A 16,406-nucleotide genomic window follows, 5' to 3' on the forward strand; every position below is an offset into this window, starting at 1 on the left:
GTGTAGAAGCTGGCTCAGTAATAATTCCTGCACTTGGTTCGATTCAGTATTGACTGAAGGATTGGTTCATTTATCTTTGTAGTGTAATCTGCAAACCTCTGCATTCATTGCAAGCTGCATGGCAGACAGAATCCATGGCTGCCTACATTAGCTTCTATTTAAGCCATTATCTGGCTCTGTGCTATACCCACTGCTTGCTCTTGTTACCTCTACCCATAAACCCTTCTTCTGCATTATGGATCATTTGAGAATATAAGGCTACAAGCTGACATTCACAGCTAGACAACCTGCCAGACAGGCAGAGAAACAGTCAAAATCTTTCCAGAGGGCAGGATGCTCAGACACAGAGGAACATCCCTCTTGGAGATAGAAAGTATGAATCTTTTTAAAACAAGTGAGAATTCAGAAGGCTAAACTGGAAGAGAAATCTGAGGAATAAGCTTGGTTCTGAAGCTGAGAAAAGGATTTGGATTCTCCCCATCTCTCCAGTAGCTTTGGATTTAAGGTGAAAACTGCCCAGGTCCAATCAGATCTGGGCCCATATGGTGCTAGAGCAAAGACATTGGGCAGCGGAAGAGCAGGGGAAGAGACATGATTGAGCCATTTGTGATTAGATACCTTTAGAAACTGGGAACACAAATAAACACAATTCTGTTGAGAATGGAAAAACCCGAAACTCCAAAGGGATTGAAAAACCATTTAAAAGTGGGATTGGGGAGAGACGACAAAGAGTGCTCTTATCACTTTTTGAGAGATCGAGAAATTGAGAGATTGAAGAGAGGGCCCCCTTCTATTGCATCCCATTCAACATTCCCAGTTCTGTGGAATGGTCCAGAATCCAAAAACAATGAGAATCTTGACTTCTTTCTGGAACTTTTGTACTTAAATAGCACAAAAGAAAGATAATTCCCAGGAGCAACACTAGGAGGTAAACCTAACCTCAAGGAGAGGTAGAGCACAATCTTCAGCAAAGCTCAAAATATCAGACTTATCAGAAGGCCAGTTGTGTTAGGAAGAACTCCCACAACAGCAGAAGGAAGGGTACATCAGGGTTCATCATATTGAATGCTGACTGTTTACAGTATTAATCTAGTGAAGTCTGCAAAAACAGAGAAAACAAGATGGATGGACTTAGTGGGGATGTGTTTAGGACCTGACTGAATTCCAGTCTGAAGTGGGCCACTTTAGTGAGATGCTGTAGTTCTTGGGGGTGAAGCAAGTCCTTTGGAAACGATCCTCTGGCTTATATGGTGACCACTGAACCATATTGTTCAAAGACCCTTGAGCACTGGGGAACTACCAGAAGACTGGAAAAGAGTTGATGTGGCTCCCATCTTCAAAAAGGGGGAAAGATGGATCCAGACCAAATAGCCTGACATCAATACCTGGGAAGATCCTGGAAAAGATAATCAAGCAACAGATCTGGGAACACTTAATAGCAAAGTTATTACTAGAAGCCAACGTGGGTTTGTCAAAAACAGATCATGCCAGCCAAACTTATTGCATTCTTTGATAAAAATGACTGAATAAATGGACCAGTGAAATGCTGGGGACTTAGTACACTTTGATTTCAGTAAGGCATTTGACAAAGTAGACCACAACCTATTTCTTGGTAAAATAGAAAAATGTGGGATAAACAGTACTATCACCAGAAGGATTCATAACTGGCTGACTAACTGTACTCAATGTGTAGTTCTCAATGGAACTACATCTACACAGAGGGAAGCATGCAGTGGGGTACTCCAAGGTTCTTAGTCCCAGTACTCTTCAACATATTCATAAACAATTTGATAGTTTATGACAGAAAGGGAACTCATCAAATGTGCAGATGACACCAACCTGAGGGGAATAGCCAACACTTTAGAAGATCAGCTCAAAATCCAGAAGGATCTTGACAGACCTGAACACTCAGCCCTTCCCATTAAATGTAATTCAATGGTGAGAAAAGTAAGGTTTTACACATGGGCAAGAAAAACCAAATACCACAGGTATAGAATAGGTAGTATGTGGCTTAACAGCCATAATTTTGTTCTAGAGTCCTAGTGGACAACCATTTATGTATGAGTCAGAAGTGTGCTGCAGTTGCCAAAACAAGCCAATGCAATCCTCGTCTGCATCAACAGAAGGATAGTATCAGGATCAAGTGTTACTATTGCTTTATACTGCTTTGGTAAGACCACACTTGGAATGCTGCATCTGGTTTTGGTCACCATAATAAAAAAGATGCCAAAGCTCTAGAAAGAGTGCAGAGAAGAGCAACAAAGATGGTTAGGGGTCCAAAGGCTAAAACATATGATGAACAGTTGAAGGAACTAGGTATATCTAGTCTAACAAAGAGAACTAGGAGTGACATGATAGTAATCTTCATTGAGGGCTGTCACAGAGAAGAGGGGGTCAACCTATTCTCCAAAGACCTGAGGGCAAGACAAGAAATAATAGATGGAAGCTTAATAAAGGGAGATCCAGCTAGTATTAAGGAAAAAAATCCTGTCAGTGAGAATAACCAATTGCATCCAAAAAGTTATGGATGTTCTATCACTGGAAGTTTTTAAGAAGAGATTGGAAAGCCATTTGTCTGGAATGGCGTAGAGTCTCCTGCTTGAGCTGTGGTGGTACAGTGGTTAGAATACAGTATTGCAAGCTGCTCACTGCCAGGAGTTCGATCTTGACCGGTTCAAGGTTGTCTCAGCCTTCCATCCTTCTGAGGTCAGTAAAATGAGGAGTCATTGTTGTGGGGCAATATGCTGACTCTGTAAACTTAGAAAGTGCTGTAAAGCACTATGAAGCAGTATATAAATCTAACTGCTATTGCTATTGTACAGGGGGTTGGACTAGAAGATCTCCAAGGTCCCTTCCAATTCTATTATTCTGAATCTTGTGGTTTGTGCCATCTCCCACTTTTCTTCCAGTACAGTACAGTACAGTACTAAAAGTCTAAGATGGCAATCTGAATATTTACAGCTCAAGAATTATAGTCATACAGTATGTAAAAAGTTAAAATTTGGAATGTTTCAAAGGTGGTACAGTTGAGAATTCAAACTGCTTGCTCCGCCCTCACTTGAAGGGAACCAGAACTCCCACCCCCATTTTCAGTGTTTTAAGATAGAATATTAGTGTTTTAAGATCGTTCTCAGTTCCAGCAAACTCAAATGAAATGAGGCATTTCAAATTTGAAACATTTTACAACTCCAGTTATTATAATTATGAGGGTGAAGGTTTGTTCTCTGAGCTTGTGGTTAATTTACAAATGTTTTGTTACCAGGCTAGGTAACATCTTCAGTGGTGTCAGTGTTCCTCTGTTTATAAGGGCTTCAGGTGTGAGTGTGTCAAGTGAGAGTCTTGTGATGGGTGAGGTATGAATCATCAGTGGTTAGGATCGTTGGGAGGTGAACTGCTGGTGGGAGGGGGAGGGCAGCTTGCATGGGTTGGTTGAGGGTCAATGCTGACTCTGGCTGGCCGTGCGGTTGACTTGGATTCTGAGGGGTTCGTAGGCTGGTTGTAGGTCAATGTGTCTGTTGAGGGAATTACTTGTGCCAGGCTTTGATGAACTCATGAGCGTGGTGGGGGGTAGCGTGGCCGACGATTTTAGTGTTGCTCCAATCGAACTGGTGTTATTTGGGGTTGGTGTGGTTAGAGATTAAGGATTTGGGATCGTAGTGTTTGACTGCCAGCCGGTGTTCGTGGATCCTGATTTTTAATTGACATGATGTTTGTCCCACATAGAATTGGTTGCAATTGTTACAGTTGATTTTGTAGATTACATTGTTTCTTTCATCTTTCTGTATCTTGTCTTTGGTTCTGTATAAATCCTGGCAGAGTGTGGCTGTGTGTTTGTGGGCTATTGCTATACTTAGGGGCTGGAGAATTCTGGCACCCCTTTTGTGTATGGTAGGATTAGTTTATTGTAATTATTTTCTTCTAAAGGGACTTTGCTTATGAAATTCTTCTTTTAATTTTGGTTTGGTTTAAATTTGGTTTATTTGTGTTTAAAATTGCATTTTAACTTCCTTCCTTCCTTCCTTCCTTCCTTCCTTCCTTCCTTCCTTCCTTCCTTCCTTCCTTCCTTTCTTTCTTTCTTTCTTTCTTTCTTTCTTTCTTTCTTTCTTTCTTTCTTTCTTTCTTTCTTTCTCATGGAACAACTCTTGGTGATGTGCATTTTTGCACATTTTTGACTGAATGTTAGCCCAAGCGACCTCACAGGAGATTTGTAGGAGATATAACTGAGACAGAGCTTCCTTGGTAAGCCTCTTTGAACCCCTGGAGAAAAGGTGGGATACAAATCTGACATTAAATACATAAGTCTGCACTTTCAAAGGCTGAGCTCAGAGGTTAAAGTGAATAAAAAGACAGGATCATGATAAATACTTTCTGTTGCAGTAGTTGCTAAGTAGGGCAGTGAATGTGTCAAAAATGATTCAGACTTCCCCACAAGAACAGTAGCTGCTCATTACAGCAGCCCAACTTTGTGGCTTCTATTCAAGACTGAGAAAAGTTGATTTATAAAATCCACTCATTGATGTAATGTGGATCTTTTGTTTCAGCTCATGCACATCTCTGGAAAAGATATCACTTTATTTGCTACCCATAACTTTCAAAGGAAGCAAAAGGAAAGGAAGCTCTTCAGCACATGTTCTGATACCTCCAAAAGCTGTGTGTGTGCATGTGTGTAAATAATAATAGCAACCAGGTTCTCCAATAAGATATGTAGCATGGATTTTTGTTTCCAAGGAGACTGACATACCTAGCATATCAGGTCAATATCTTTTACAATTCTGTAAAAAAAAATCCTGCAAGGCATAATAATTTCATCAAAAGCTTGAAGATAGCAAATTCCAAGATTAAAACAATGCTCTGACCTAGCATCTGATCCACAAGTGCAAAGCAGATCCACAGCCCCTGATTTGTTGTTGGACATAGAAAACTGGGCATCCAGGCAGTGGTGGGATTCAGCCATTTCACACCACTTCGGCAGAACCGGTAGCTAATTTTTTGTTGCCCAGGCCCAGAACGGACTTCTGGAAGCGGCATCCACACAGAGAACCGGTTGTTCACATATTTGAAACCCACCACTGCTTACAGGGATGGGCAGATGAATACATGTGCAGGGTGACATTTTCGTCAGATTCCACACTTACGAGGCACTTCCGGTGAGGGGTAGAACAATTCGCCATGGCCAATCACTGCAGCCAACTCGCCATGGCCCACTTACTGCAGGACAAGAGTTTCACTAATATCAAAGAAATAGTGAAATAGAATCATTAAAGAAAGGATGCAAACGGAGGGACAAAAATGAAATGTGAATGACGATATTTAAAATATTTTTTAAATTATTTAAAAAATAATTAAATTGGATTGTTGAATTTTCCTGTAGCAAGTTGTACCGCAGCGAGTTGTCCCACAATGAGTTGGCCATAGTGAATTGGCCACTGTGAGTTGTCCCATTCCGCTTCTGACTAAGGCAAGGCAAGATAGTGTCTGCATTTGTTTTTCACTTCCCCACAAATTACCAATTCAATTGTGCCTGGAATAGAAACGCAACCTTCATGGACTCAAGGTTTGACCTCTTTTTAATCACTTGGGAGTTTATTGTTTTGCAGTGTGTCTTTAAGAGATTGGAAAACCTTCAGAACTACAAGGCTATAGTATAAAGTCACTGTGGGAGAGTTTCCCTTCAATCTGTTTAAGAGAAAGGAAACCATATCTTTTCAGCTTGCTAATATTTTACTATACTTTTTTTGTAAATATTTGCAATATACAACAAATGAGTGATTTTAGACTTTAGAGTTATTTAAACAGTTTAAATGCTAAGGCTTTGTGAGTGGATTTAAAGAGAGATTTTGAAACTAATTAGAAAGATCCTCTTGTGTGGGAAAAATCTGTTTTATTTACATTCAATGCAAAACAAGTCTTTGAAGGTCAATTACTAAGGCATATGATGGGTACTTTAAAGCAAAGTTTTAATCTGTGAGCATGTGAAGTGTTTGAGCTTTTTAACTATTTACTGGAACTAAAACTTGAAGATGAACAAATGTCTTAGAGGCTGATCAAAATGGATTTAAAATGGACTTAAAAATTACAACATACAAGTTAAGTTGTTCGTCCATCGATTTCGATGAAGACCTTGACATCTTGTGGGTTATGGGCCATCAACGATGTGTCCGTAGGTGGCTAATAAGACCGATGTTAGCATGGAATGTTCTGCCACATACTGAACAAAGAAATGTAGACACTGTTAATTCAGCATTTGCAGCTCTGGCTTTGCGGAGTGCTTGCTTTTTTTGTGCCAAGATTGTCCTTCTGTGTTCATATGTCTGGCAACCCTGGTACAGCAAGGTGTGCCATGTTGGTCGATCATGTGCCAGAAGTTCCCAAGAGATGGTGTTAAGAGAAGCTTTTAACATGTCTTTGTATCACTTCTTTTGTCACCCGTGTGATCGCTTTCCTTGAGACAGATCACCATAGAAGAGCTATTTAGGGATGCGATGATCTGGCATCCTTACAACATGGCCCGCCCAGCGCATCTGGGCTTTCATCAACAGAGTGTAAACTGATGATAGACCTGCTCTGGAGAGGACATCTGTGTATGGTATCTTATCCTGCCACCAGATCCTCAGAATTCTACGAAGGCAAGTCATGTGGAAGTAGTTCAGTTGCCTAACATGCTTCCTGTACACTGTCCAGGTCTCACTAGCATACAATAGGGTAGTTAGCACTGCTGCCTGGTAAACTTTAAGCTTGGTAGCAAGACTTATTCCACGGTGGTCACACACGTTAGTCCACAATCTGCCAAATGCAGAACTTGCCTTGGCAATTCTACAGTTGACCTGGATGTCAATTGTCACTGCACGGGAGAGGGTACTACCAAGATACGTAAATTGGTCAACTGCTTGCAGCTTTTGTCCCTTTACTGTGATGGTAGGCTCTTGATATTGGGCTTTTGGATCTGGCTGGTACATCACTTCAGTTTTCTTCGTGTTGATGAAGAGGCCAAAGTTGTCACAAGCGGCTGCGAACATACAAGACAGAGATGGAAATACTATATTTGCAAGTAGAATCGAATGATCATTTAAAAATAAACATTCAAATAATTTACCCAAAGGGTCATGTGGACTAACCTTTTAAACTAAAATATGAGAGATTTATTGGAATTATTTGATAGAAAGCATAAGCTGACTTGAATAAAGATAAGAACTTCTAAAGAAGAGTAAAAAGACTAGAAAAAGAAGAGTTAGATTTTTATCTATGGGATTTAAGTATGGCTGGTGGAGGAAATAAAAAAAACTACAAATTTAGTTTATTTGACTGGTAAAATAATGACTTGCTTCTTTTGGTGATGATGGATAGCCAGATGTTTGGCATTTTTATATACCTATCAAGTCTTTCTCAAGCATCAGATAGGCAGATGTTTGATGGTATTAGGGTTAGGGTTAGGTTAAATCACAGGATTTAAGCTGTTTCACATAAAGTTGCCTTTTGCAATTAACAGATGATGATTTTATTGATGCTGATAGAGTTCAAGTGGTGCTCCAGATATTTTGGGATTGCACCCAAGACATTTATTACTATTTTATTTTGCCACAGCCGTTCTATTTTTATTTGCAAGTCTTTGTATTTTGTATTTATAATGCTATGTCTTGCCAGGTCTCTTTTCTATTTCCCATTTGGACTTACTTGTAGGCCAGTTTGGTATTTCCAATACTCAGTAAGCCTTCATGATGTATAGTTTCAGTGCATCTTCTTCACTTTTTTTCAGTTATTCTTCCAGTGCTCTTTTTTCTTTCAACTGTGTGACGTACTTGCAACATTCCATACCTATTTTCCTTGATAAATAGAGTCTATCAACATCACTGCATCAATGAAGGGCATGAGTTATTGTCATTATTTCTCTGACCTTCCTATCCTGGGGTTTTAGTTCTGCATGGGTCCAGGCCACTTTTGCAGTAATCTAATGATTGGAATTGCCCAGTTGTCAATTTCCTGTACAGAGGTTGAACTTTAAGATATTCTTTACTCTTATGATGTATTCAATTCTAACCTTCTTCTTGACTTCAGTGTGATTGATGTTGTCATTTTGAAGGATGCCCAGATATTTGTAGTGAGTGTCTTCATCCAGACTCTTAATGTTATTTCCATAAGGCATCTTGATTCCCTCTGCTTTCACTATTTTTCCCCTGTTGATTATGAGGGTGGCATATTTGTCCAGTCCAAACTCCGTTGCACAGTCTTTGCTCTCTCTATATATGAGTGTTGAACAGTGGTTCTATTTTAGATGGTGTTTTTCCATACAGCTTCTTACCATCCTTATAAAGGAGGTGGGATAGCCAGGCAAATGTTTCTGATGTTTGATAGCTATGGCCTGACCTGTTCAGTATTGTTGACAAAGGAAACATTGCAATGACAAACAATCACTGCAAGTGGTGACAGTGTGTCTCCTTGAAAGATTTCTTTTTTGATATTAACCCTCACCAATCTATCACTATTGACCAGCAACCATGTTTTCCATTATGCCATTGATCTCTGCATAAAGTTTCTGATGTTCTTATTATTTTGTAATGTTTAACAGTTAAGAGAGGAATGAGAGGGGTTTAGATTAAATGGAAAGGAACAAATTATATACTTATGTTACTAAGCATTTTTGTTAATTTTTATTGCACCTTTGTTGACCAATAAGTAGAGCTGAAGATTTAGAGAAACGTTTGTAGAAAAATAAGGTGAAGTACAGAATGAAGATGTATTTGGTTGTAATTTAAGATAAAGTAATAAATGTTAATGTTGAATATGCTTGCTATGGATGAAGGAGGAAATTCTGTTTTTTACTGTCTTTTGGGGGGATGGATTTTTTCTCCCACCACACACATATATGTATATATGGCTCTAACACTGGGAAAGATGGAAGGAAATAGAAAAAGAGACTGAGCAGTAGCAGTAGCAAGATGGATGGACTTGGTTATTGTGGAAATGGTTGCACCATTGGAAGACCTAAAAGACCAGATTAGGGATAGATCATGTTAGAGAATATCTATATGATATCTAAAAGTCAACAACTTGATGGCACTTAATCAAACAATGACAATTTTATATACTCCTATGAGTTGATTAGAGCAGAACTCCACAAACTTTCCAGCTTGGTGGCCCAGAAGAAAAGGGAGAAGCAGCGAAATGTGTGTGTGTGCACGCATGTGCAAACAGGTTTGTGCATGGTGGCTGTGCTAGCACACATGTGCATGCACAATCGACCTATGAGCATGCATAAGCAGCCCATGTGCATGTGCAAGTGGCCCATGTACACCCACGACAGCGTTGGCAGTGTGGTGGCACCCGCACACATTTGCAAATGGGCTGCTGGTGCCCACGTGATGCTAGTGGCAGTGCTAGCACCCCAGCGCATGTGCAAATGGGGCCGCTAGCGCCCACACAGCGGTGCTAGCACAAGTGTGGGGTGCGTGCAATCACCAGCCATTTCTGCTGTCTAGTGGCCAACAGGCCATGGTCCAGTACAAGGTGCAGCCCATAGGTTGGGGACCCCTGGATTAGAAAATACTAAAGTGGTTCATTATGATTTATGTGTTCTGTCAGGGTTCTAAGGCTGGCTGAAAGGAAGGTGATTGCGAAGTGTGGCTTGAAAAGAGTGGAGAGTGGAAACAGAGTCATGTGGAAGTGGCCTAATAGTGAAGAATTTCCCCTCTGCTCTTGAGGGAGAACATGTCTTGTCCTGATAAGAGGAAAGATAGGCATTGGGTTTTTAATGATGGTTTATTGCAAGCATCCTTTTTTTTCAGTCTCATTTTACACTTTAATTTTCTAAAATAGGTTTGAAAGACTTTCTCCAGGAAGATCTGTCCCCATCTTTCAGATCTTCTAATGATGTATCAATAGCTCTTTGCAAATGAGTCCCTTCACCATAATAATAATAATAATAATAATAATAATAATAATAATAATAATAATAATAATAATAATAATAATAATACCCCCAGTGAGGCACTACCTTGACGTGGTTGTGGGGCTTGTGTATTCTGAGGAAGATGAGAGCTATGCCAGAGGTTCAACCATACTGGACAGGTCTCATCAGAGGAGTCAGACAAAGAGTGTCTCTCCCATAAAAAATATGGTGAGACGTAAATTGCAGAATGCCATACCGGCTCGGACGTCGCCCGGGTTAACAAGGTCCGCACTAGATATTGGAGTTCCTGGATATCTGGTGAAAAATGGGTTACAGGACTCAGGACTGTTGGCTGAGCAACCAGGGCCAGCAGCTGCAGAACTACTGGAAGAAAAGGTGTTTACCCGTCGCAAATACACAGTGATGGAAAACAAAGAAATAATGATCTGTTACTACAGATCAAGTCCAACAAGAAGAGGATATCTAAAACGAATGCACCAGTTCTGGAAAGAACAACATCCAGAATCAGAAATAACAGAACAGAGACTAGCAGATCAACGCCGATTTATAACACGAAATAAAATATTCACAGAAACAGAATTGGACGAACTGCAAAGGTTTACCCAGGGCAAAGAAATCAAAGCCTTACCAGAAGTAATTCAGAATGTAGAGGCAAACCAGGGGGAGTTGGCAGTGAAGGAATCTAGCAGAGATATACAACTGTTCTCATTTGGAAACCAGGCACCTCTACCTCAGGAAGAACAAAACCCTCTAACTAAAGAAATAAAAGAATTGAAACAAAGAATAACTGAGCATCTAGAACAGCACAAAAACAACAGAATAAGGCTACCTGCATTGAAGCTTGTTCCAAAGAAACAGCTAGCACAAGCATTAAAAGATGCAAATACTGCAATATCAAGTATAAGCACCAATTCACTGCAAGAAACAAACCAACTAATGTACAGCACAGCTGCAGTTATAACAGAATACCTGGGATGCAAAATCAACAAAGAAGAAAAACAAACAAACAGTGCACCAGAAAAATGGAAGGTTAGACTAGAAAATAAGATCAGCAAGTTAAGATCACATGCAAGCAAGCTAGAACAGATGAAAGAAAAGAAGCTGAAGAACAAGAAGACCAAAGAATACCTAATCAAGAAATACCACTTAGAAACAAGGAAGATCAAGGAAGCACTGGAAATAATAAAGCAACAAATAACAGCTATAGCCAGGAAAATCAGTAGATATGAAGCTCGAATTGCAAACTATAGGCAGAACCTCCAATTTCAATCCAATCAGAAACGTTTCTACCAATCCATCAATGGAGAAACTGCAAGGAATCAGTCAGTACCTGACAAGGAAGAAACAGTGCAGTTCTGGAAGCAGATATGGGATAACCCAAAGAAATACAACAAGGATGCGGCTTGGTTAAAAGAGGTGGATGCAAATAAAACAGAAGTTGAAATGAAAGAACTAGTAATAACAACAAAAATGGTAGAAAAAAGAGCAAAGAAAATCAAAAATTGGTCAGCACCAGGTGAAGATGAACTGCATGGGTTTTGGTTGAAACATCTAACTGTTATACACCCACTCATTGCCAAGCAGTTCAACAATATACTACAAGGAGGAGAAATTGAAAAGTGGCTAACAACTGGGAAAACCTACCTAATAATGAAAAATCCAGCAAAAGGGGCAACACCAGGTAACTACAGGCCAATTACCTGCTTACCAACAACTTTCAAATTACTAACTGGTGTGGTAGCTGATGCAGTACAACAGCATCTAGTTGAAAACAATCTCTTTCCACCTGAGCAGAAAGGAAACCGCCCCAATAGCAGAGGAACAAAAGATCAACTCCTAATAGACAAAATGATCTTGGAAAACTGCAAGAGAAGGAAGACCAACCTGAATGTGGCATGGATTGACTACAAAAAGGCATTTGACTCTCTGCCACATGATTGGATAATAAAGTGCCTAGAAATAACAGGAGTCAGTAGAAACATCAGAAAATTTGTGCAAAGATCGATGGCACAATGGAAGACACAGTTGCAGATCAATGGTGAGAGGCTGGGAGAGGTTAATATCAAGAGAGGAATATTTCAAGGAGATTCATTATCACCATTACTATTTGTTATTGCACTGTTTACTCTGTCAACAATACTGAATAACTCAGGACATGGCTATCAAACATCAAAAACATCTGCCAGACTATCCCACCTCCTTTATATGGATGATCTGAAGCTGTATGGAAAAACATAATCTGAAATAGAATCGCTGCTCAACACTGTCCGTATATATAGTCAAGATATTGTAATGGAGTTTGGCTTGGACAAATGTGCCACACTTACTATCAAACAAGGAAAAATAGTGAAAACTGAAGGAATCAAGATGCCCACGAAAATAACATTAAGAGTCTGGATGAGGAAGATTACTACAAATACTTGGGTATCCTTCAAGCTGACAACATCAAGCACACTGCAGTCAAGAAAAAGATTAGAGGTGAATACATCAAGAGAGTGAAGAAGATCTTAAAATCCAAACTCAATGGAGGAAATACCATAAAGGCAATCAACACCTGGGCAATCCCAGTCATTAGGTACACAGCTGGAATAGTGGACCGGACTCAAGCAGAACTAAAAACAATGGATAGGCAGACCAGAAAAATAATGACAATGAATCATGCCCTTCAGAGAAGAGCAACAAAGATGATTAGGGGACTGGAGGCTAAAACATATAAGGAACGGTTGCGAGAATTGGGTATGTCTAGTTTAACGAAGAGAAGGACAAGGGGGGACATGATAGCAGTATTCCAATATCTCAGGGGCTGCCATAAAGAAGAGGGAATTAAGCTATTTTCCAAAGCACATGAAGGCAGGACAAGAAGCAACGGGTGGAAACTAATCAAGGAGAGAAGCAACCTAGAACTAAGGAGAAAATTCCTGACAGTGAGAACAATTAATCAGTGGAACAGCCTGCCTCCAGAAGCAGTAAATGCTCCAACACTGGAAGTTTTTAAGAAGAGACTGGACAGCCATTTGTCCGAAATGGTGTAGGGTTTCCTGCCCGAGCAGGGGGTTGGACTAGATGACCTCCAAGGTCCCTTCCAACTTTACTACTATTACTATTACTATCTACCAAGGCAAATAGGTGGGCGTGGAATGCTACAAGTACATCAGATGGTCGAAGAAGAAAAAATGGCTTTGGAAGAATATCTGAAGAACAATGATGAAGATGCCCTGAAATTAGTATATCAGGAAGGCTTACTAACTACTGGAGAGACCAAAGTGGCCTACAAGAAAGACCAAATGAAGAACAGAATAGAGGCATGGGAAGACAAAGCACTACATGGCCAATACATGAAAAAAATAGCTGGGAAAGCAGATAATAATAAAACCTGGCAATGGCTAAGAGCAGGAAAATTGAAGAAAGAGACCGAGGGACTAATTCTGGCTGCACAAGACCAAGCATTAAGGACAAATGAATACAAAGTCAAAATTGAGAAGACAGCAACAGACAGTAAGTGCCGCCTATGCAAAGAAGCTGAAGAAACAGTGGACCACTTGGTAAGCTGTTGCAAGAAGATTGCACAGACTGATTACAAGCAGCGGCATGACAAAGTAGCAACAATGGTGCATTGGAAGATCTGCAAAAAATATCATTTGCTGTAAGCAAAAACTGGTGGGATCATAAAATAGAGAAAGTCATAGAAAATGATAAAATTAAACTGCTCTGGGACTTCAGAATTCAAACAGACAAGCACCTGCAACATAATACCCCAGACTTAACAATTGTCGATAAGAAAGACAAAAAAGTCTGGATAGTGGACGTGGCAGTGCCTGGAGATAGCAGAATAGAAGAGAAAGAACTGGAGAAGATAACAAAATACAAAGACCTACAAATAGAAATAGAAAGAATGTGGCAAAAGCAAGCAAGGGTAGTACCAATAGTCATAGGCTCCTTGGGTGCAATCCCAAAACAACTGGAGCACCACTTGAACACCATTGGCATTGACAAATTCGCTATTAGTCAATTGCAAAAGGCAGCCTTACTAGGAACTGCTTCCATCCTGCGACGATATCTGTAATACCATCAAACATCCACATCTGCCTATCCCAGGTCCTGGGTAAGGACTCGATAGGTAGACAAAATGCCAAATCCAGTCTGAACATCTGGCTGACTGTGCGATGATCGATAATAATAATAATAATAGTAATAATAAAGTTGGAAGGGACCTTGGAGGTCATCGTGTCCAATCCCCTGCTCAGGCAGGAACCCTACACCATTTCAGACAAATGTCTGTCCAGTCTCTTCTTAAAAACTTCAAGTATTGGAGCATTCACTGCTTCTGGAGGCAGGTTGTTCCACTGGTTAATTGTTCTAACTGTCAGGAAGTTTCTCCTTAGTTCTAAGTTGCTTCTCTCCTTGATCAGTTTCCATCCATTGCTTCTCGTCCTGCCTTCAGGTGCCTTGGAGAATAGCTTGACTCCCTCTTCTTTGTGGCAACCCCTGAGGTATTGGAACACATGCTATCATGTATTTCTCTTCGTTAAACTAGACATACCCAATTCCAGCAACCATTCCTTATATGTTTTAACCTCCAGTCCCCTAATCATCTTTGTTGCTGTTCTCTGTACTCTTTCTAGAGTCTCAGCATCTTTTTTACATCGTGGTGACCAAAACTGGATGCAGTATTCCAAGTGTGGCCTTACCAAGGCATTGTAAAGTGGTATTAACACTTCATGTAATCTTGATTCTATCCCTCTGTTAATGCAGCCTAGCACTGTGTTGGCCTTTTTGGCAGCTGCAGCACACTACTGGCTCATATTTAAGTTATTGTCTACTAGGTCTCCGAGATCCCTCTCACAGTTACTACTGTTGAGCAAGGTACCCCCTATACTATACCTGTACATTTGGTTTTTCTTGCTTAAATGTAGAACCTTACTTTTTTGACCAATGAATTTCATTTTGTTAGATAGCGCCCAGTGTTCAAGTCCAGGTCCTCCTGTATCTTAAGCCTGTCTTCTGGAGTGTTGGCTATTCCTGCCAGCTTGGTGTCATCTGCAAATTTGATGAGTTCCCCATCTATCCCCTCGTCCAAATCATTGATGAAGATGTTGAAGAGCACTGGGCCTAGAACAGAGCCCTGGGGCACCCCACTACACACGTCCCTCCATGTAGATGCAGTTCCATTGAGGATCACACGTTGAGTACGGCCAGCTAGCCAGCTACGAATCCATCTGGTGGTGATGCTGTCTAACCCACATTTTATGGAGTAGTAGGTTGTGATCTACTTTATCAAATGCCTTACTGAAGTCCAAGTAAATTATATCCACAACATTCCTCTGATCCACTAATTTTGTCACTTGATCAAATAATGCAATAAGATTTGTCTGTCATGATCTGTTTTTGATAAACCCATGTTGGCTTTTAGTAATGACTTTGTTTGCTTCTAGGTGTTCGCTGATCCATTGTTTGATTATCTTTTCCAGAATCTTCCCAGGTATTGAGGTCAGGCTGATAGGTCTATAATTTCCTGGATCCATTTTTTTTCTTTTTTGAAGATGGGAAATACATCAGCTCTTTTCCAGGCCTCTGGTAGTTCCCTAATGCTCCAAGATCTTTGAAAAATATAGTTCAGTGGTTCTGAGATCACATCTGCCAGTTCCTTGAGATTCTTGGGATGTAATCCATGTGGTCCTGGTGATTTGAACTCGTCTAGGCTGGACAGGTGCTCACTTATCATTTTCTTGCCTTTCTTAACTTGTGTTTCTATACTGTTTTTTATGGCACTATTTTTGATAGGTTGGTCTGTTTTTTCCCTTTGTGTTAAAACAGATGCAAAAAATGAGTTAAATAGTTCTGCTTTCTCCCTGTTACTTGTCACCTTCTTACCACTTTCACCCACTAATGGACCAATTGTTTCCTTCACCTTTTTCTTGTTTTTTACATGTTGAAAGAAGCTTTTTTTTGTTATTTTTGACTTTGGTCGCAAGCCTTAGTTCATTTTGAGCCTTGGCTTTCTCACTTCATCTTTGCAGGCTTGGGCTATTTGTTGATATTCTGATTTAGTTATGTGCCCTCTTTCCACTTTCTATACTTGTCCTTTTTATCTTTCAATTTGTCAGAGAGTTCTTTATGCAGCCATGCTGGTTTCTTTTGAGAACTGTTATTTTTCCTCTTTGTTGGTATTGAGCTAGACTGGGCTTCTATTATCTTGTTTTTCAAAATTTCCCAAGCTTCTTGCGTTGTTTTCCCCTGGAGGATTTTCATCCATGGAATCCTTCTCAAGCCCTCTCTAAGTTTATTGAAATTAGCTCTCTTGAAGTCCAAGACTCTAGTTTGACTATGTTCTATTGCTTGTGCTTCCATAATATTGAATTCCAATATTGCATGATCACTATCTCCCAAGGTTCCTGTGGCTTCGACACCTTCTATCATTTCATCTCTGTTGCTGCAGGGCATTTTGTCTCTCGCCTTTTTTCTTCCCCAGAATTCTAGTTTTCCCAAGAGAAGTAGGTCTTAG

Source organism: Crotalus tigris, unplaced genomic scaffold (assembly GCF_016545835.1).
Source record: "Crotalus tigris isolate CLP2741 ecotype Arizona unplaced genomic scaffold, ASM1654583v1 scf7180000024370.6872682, whole genome shotgun sequence".
Classification (NCBI taxonomy): Eukaryota; Metazoa; Chordata; class Lepidosauria; order Squamata; family Viperidae; genus Crotalus; species Crotalus tigris.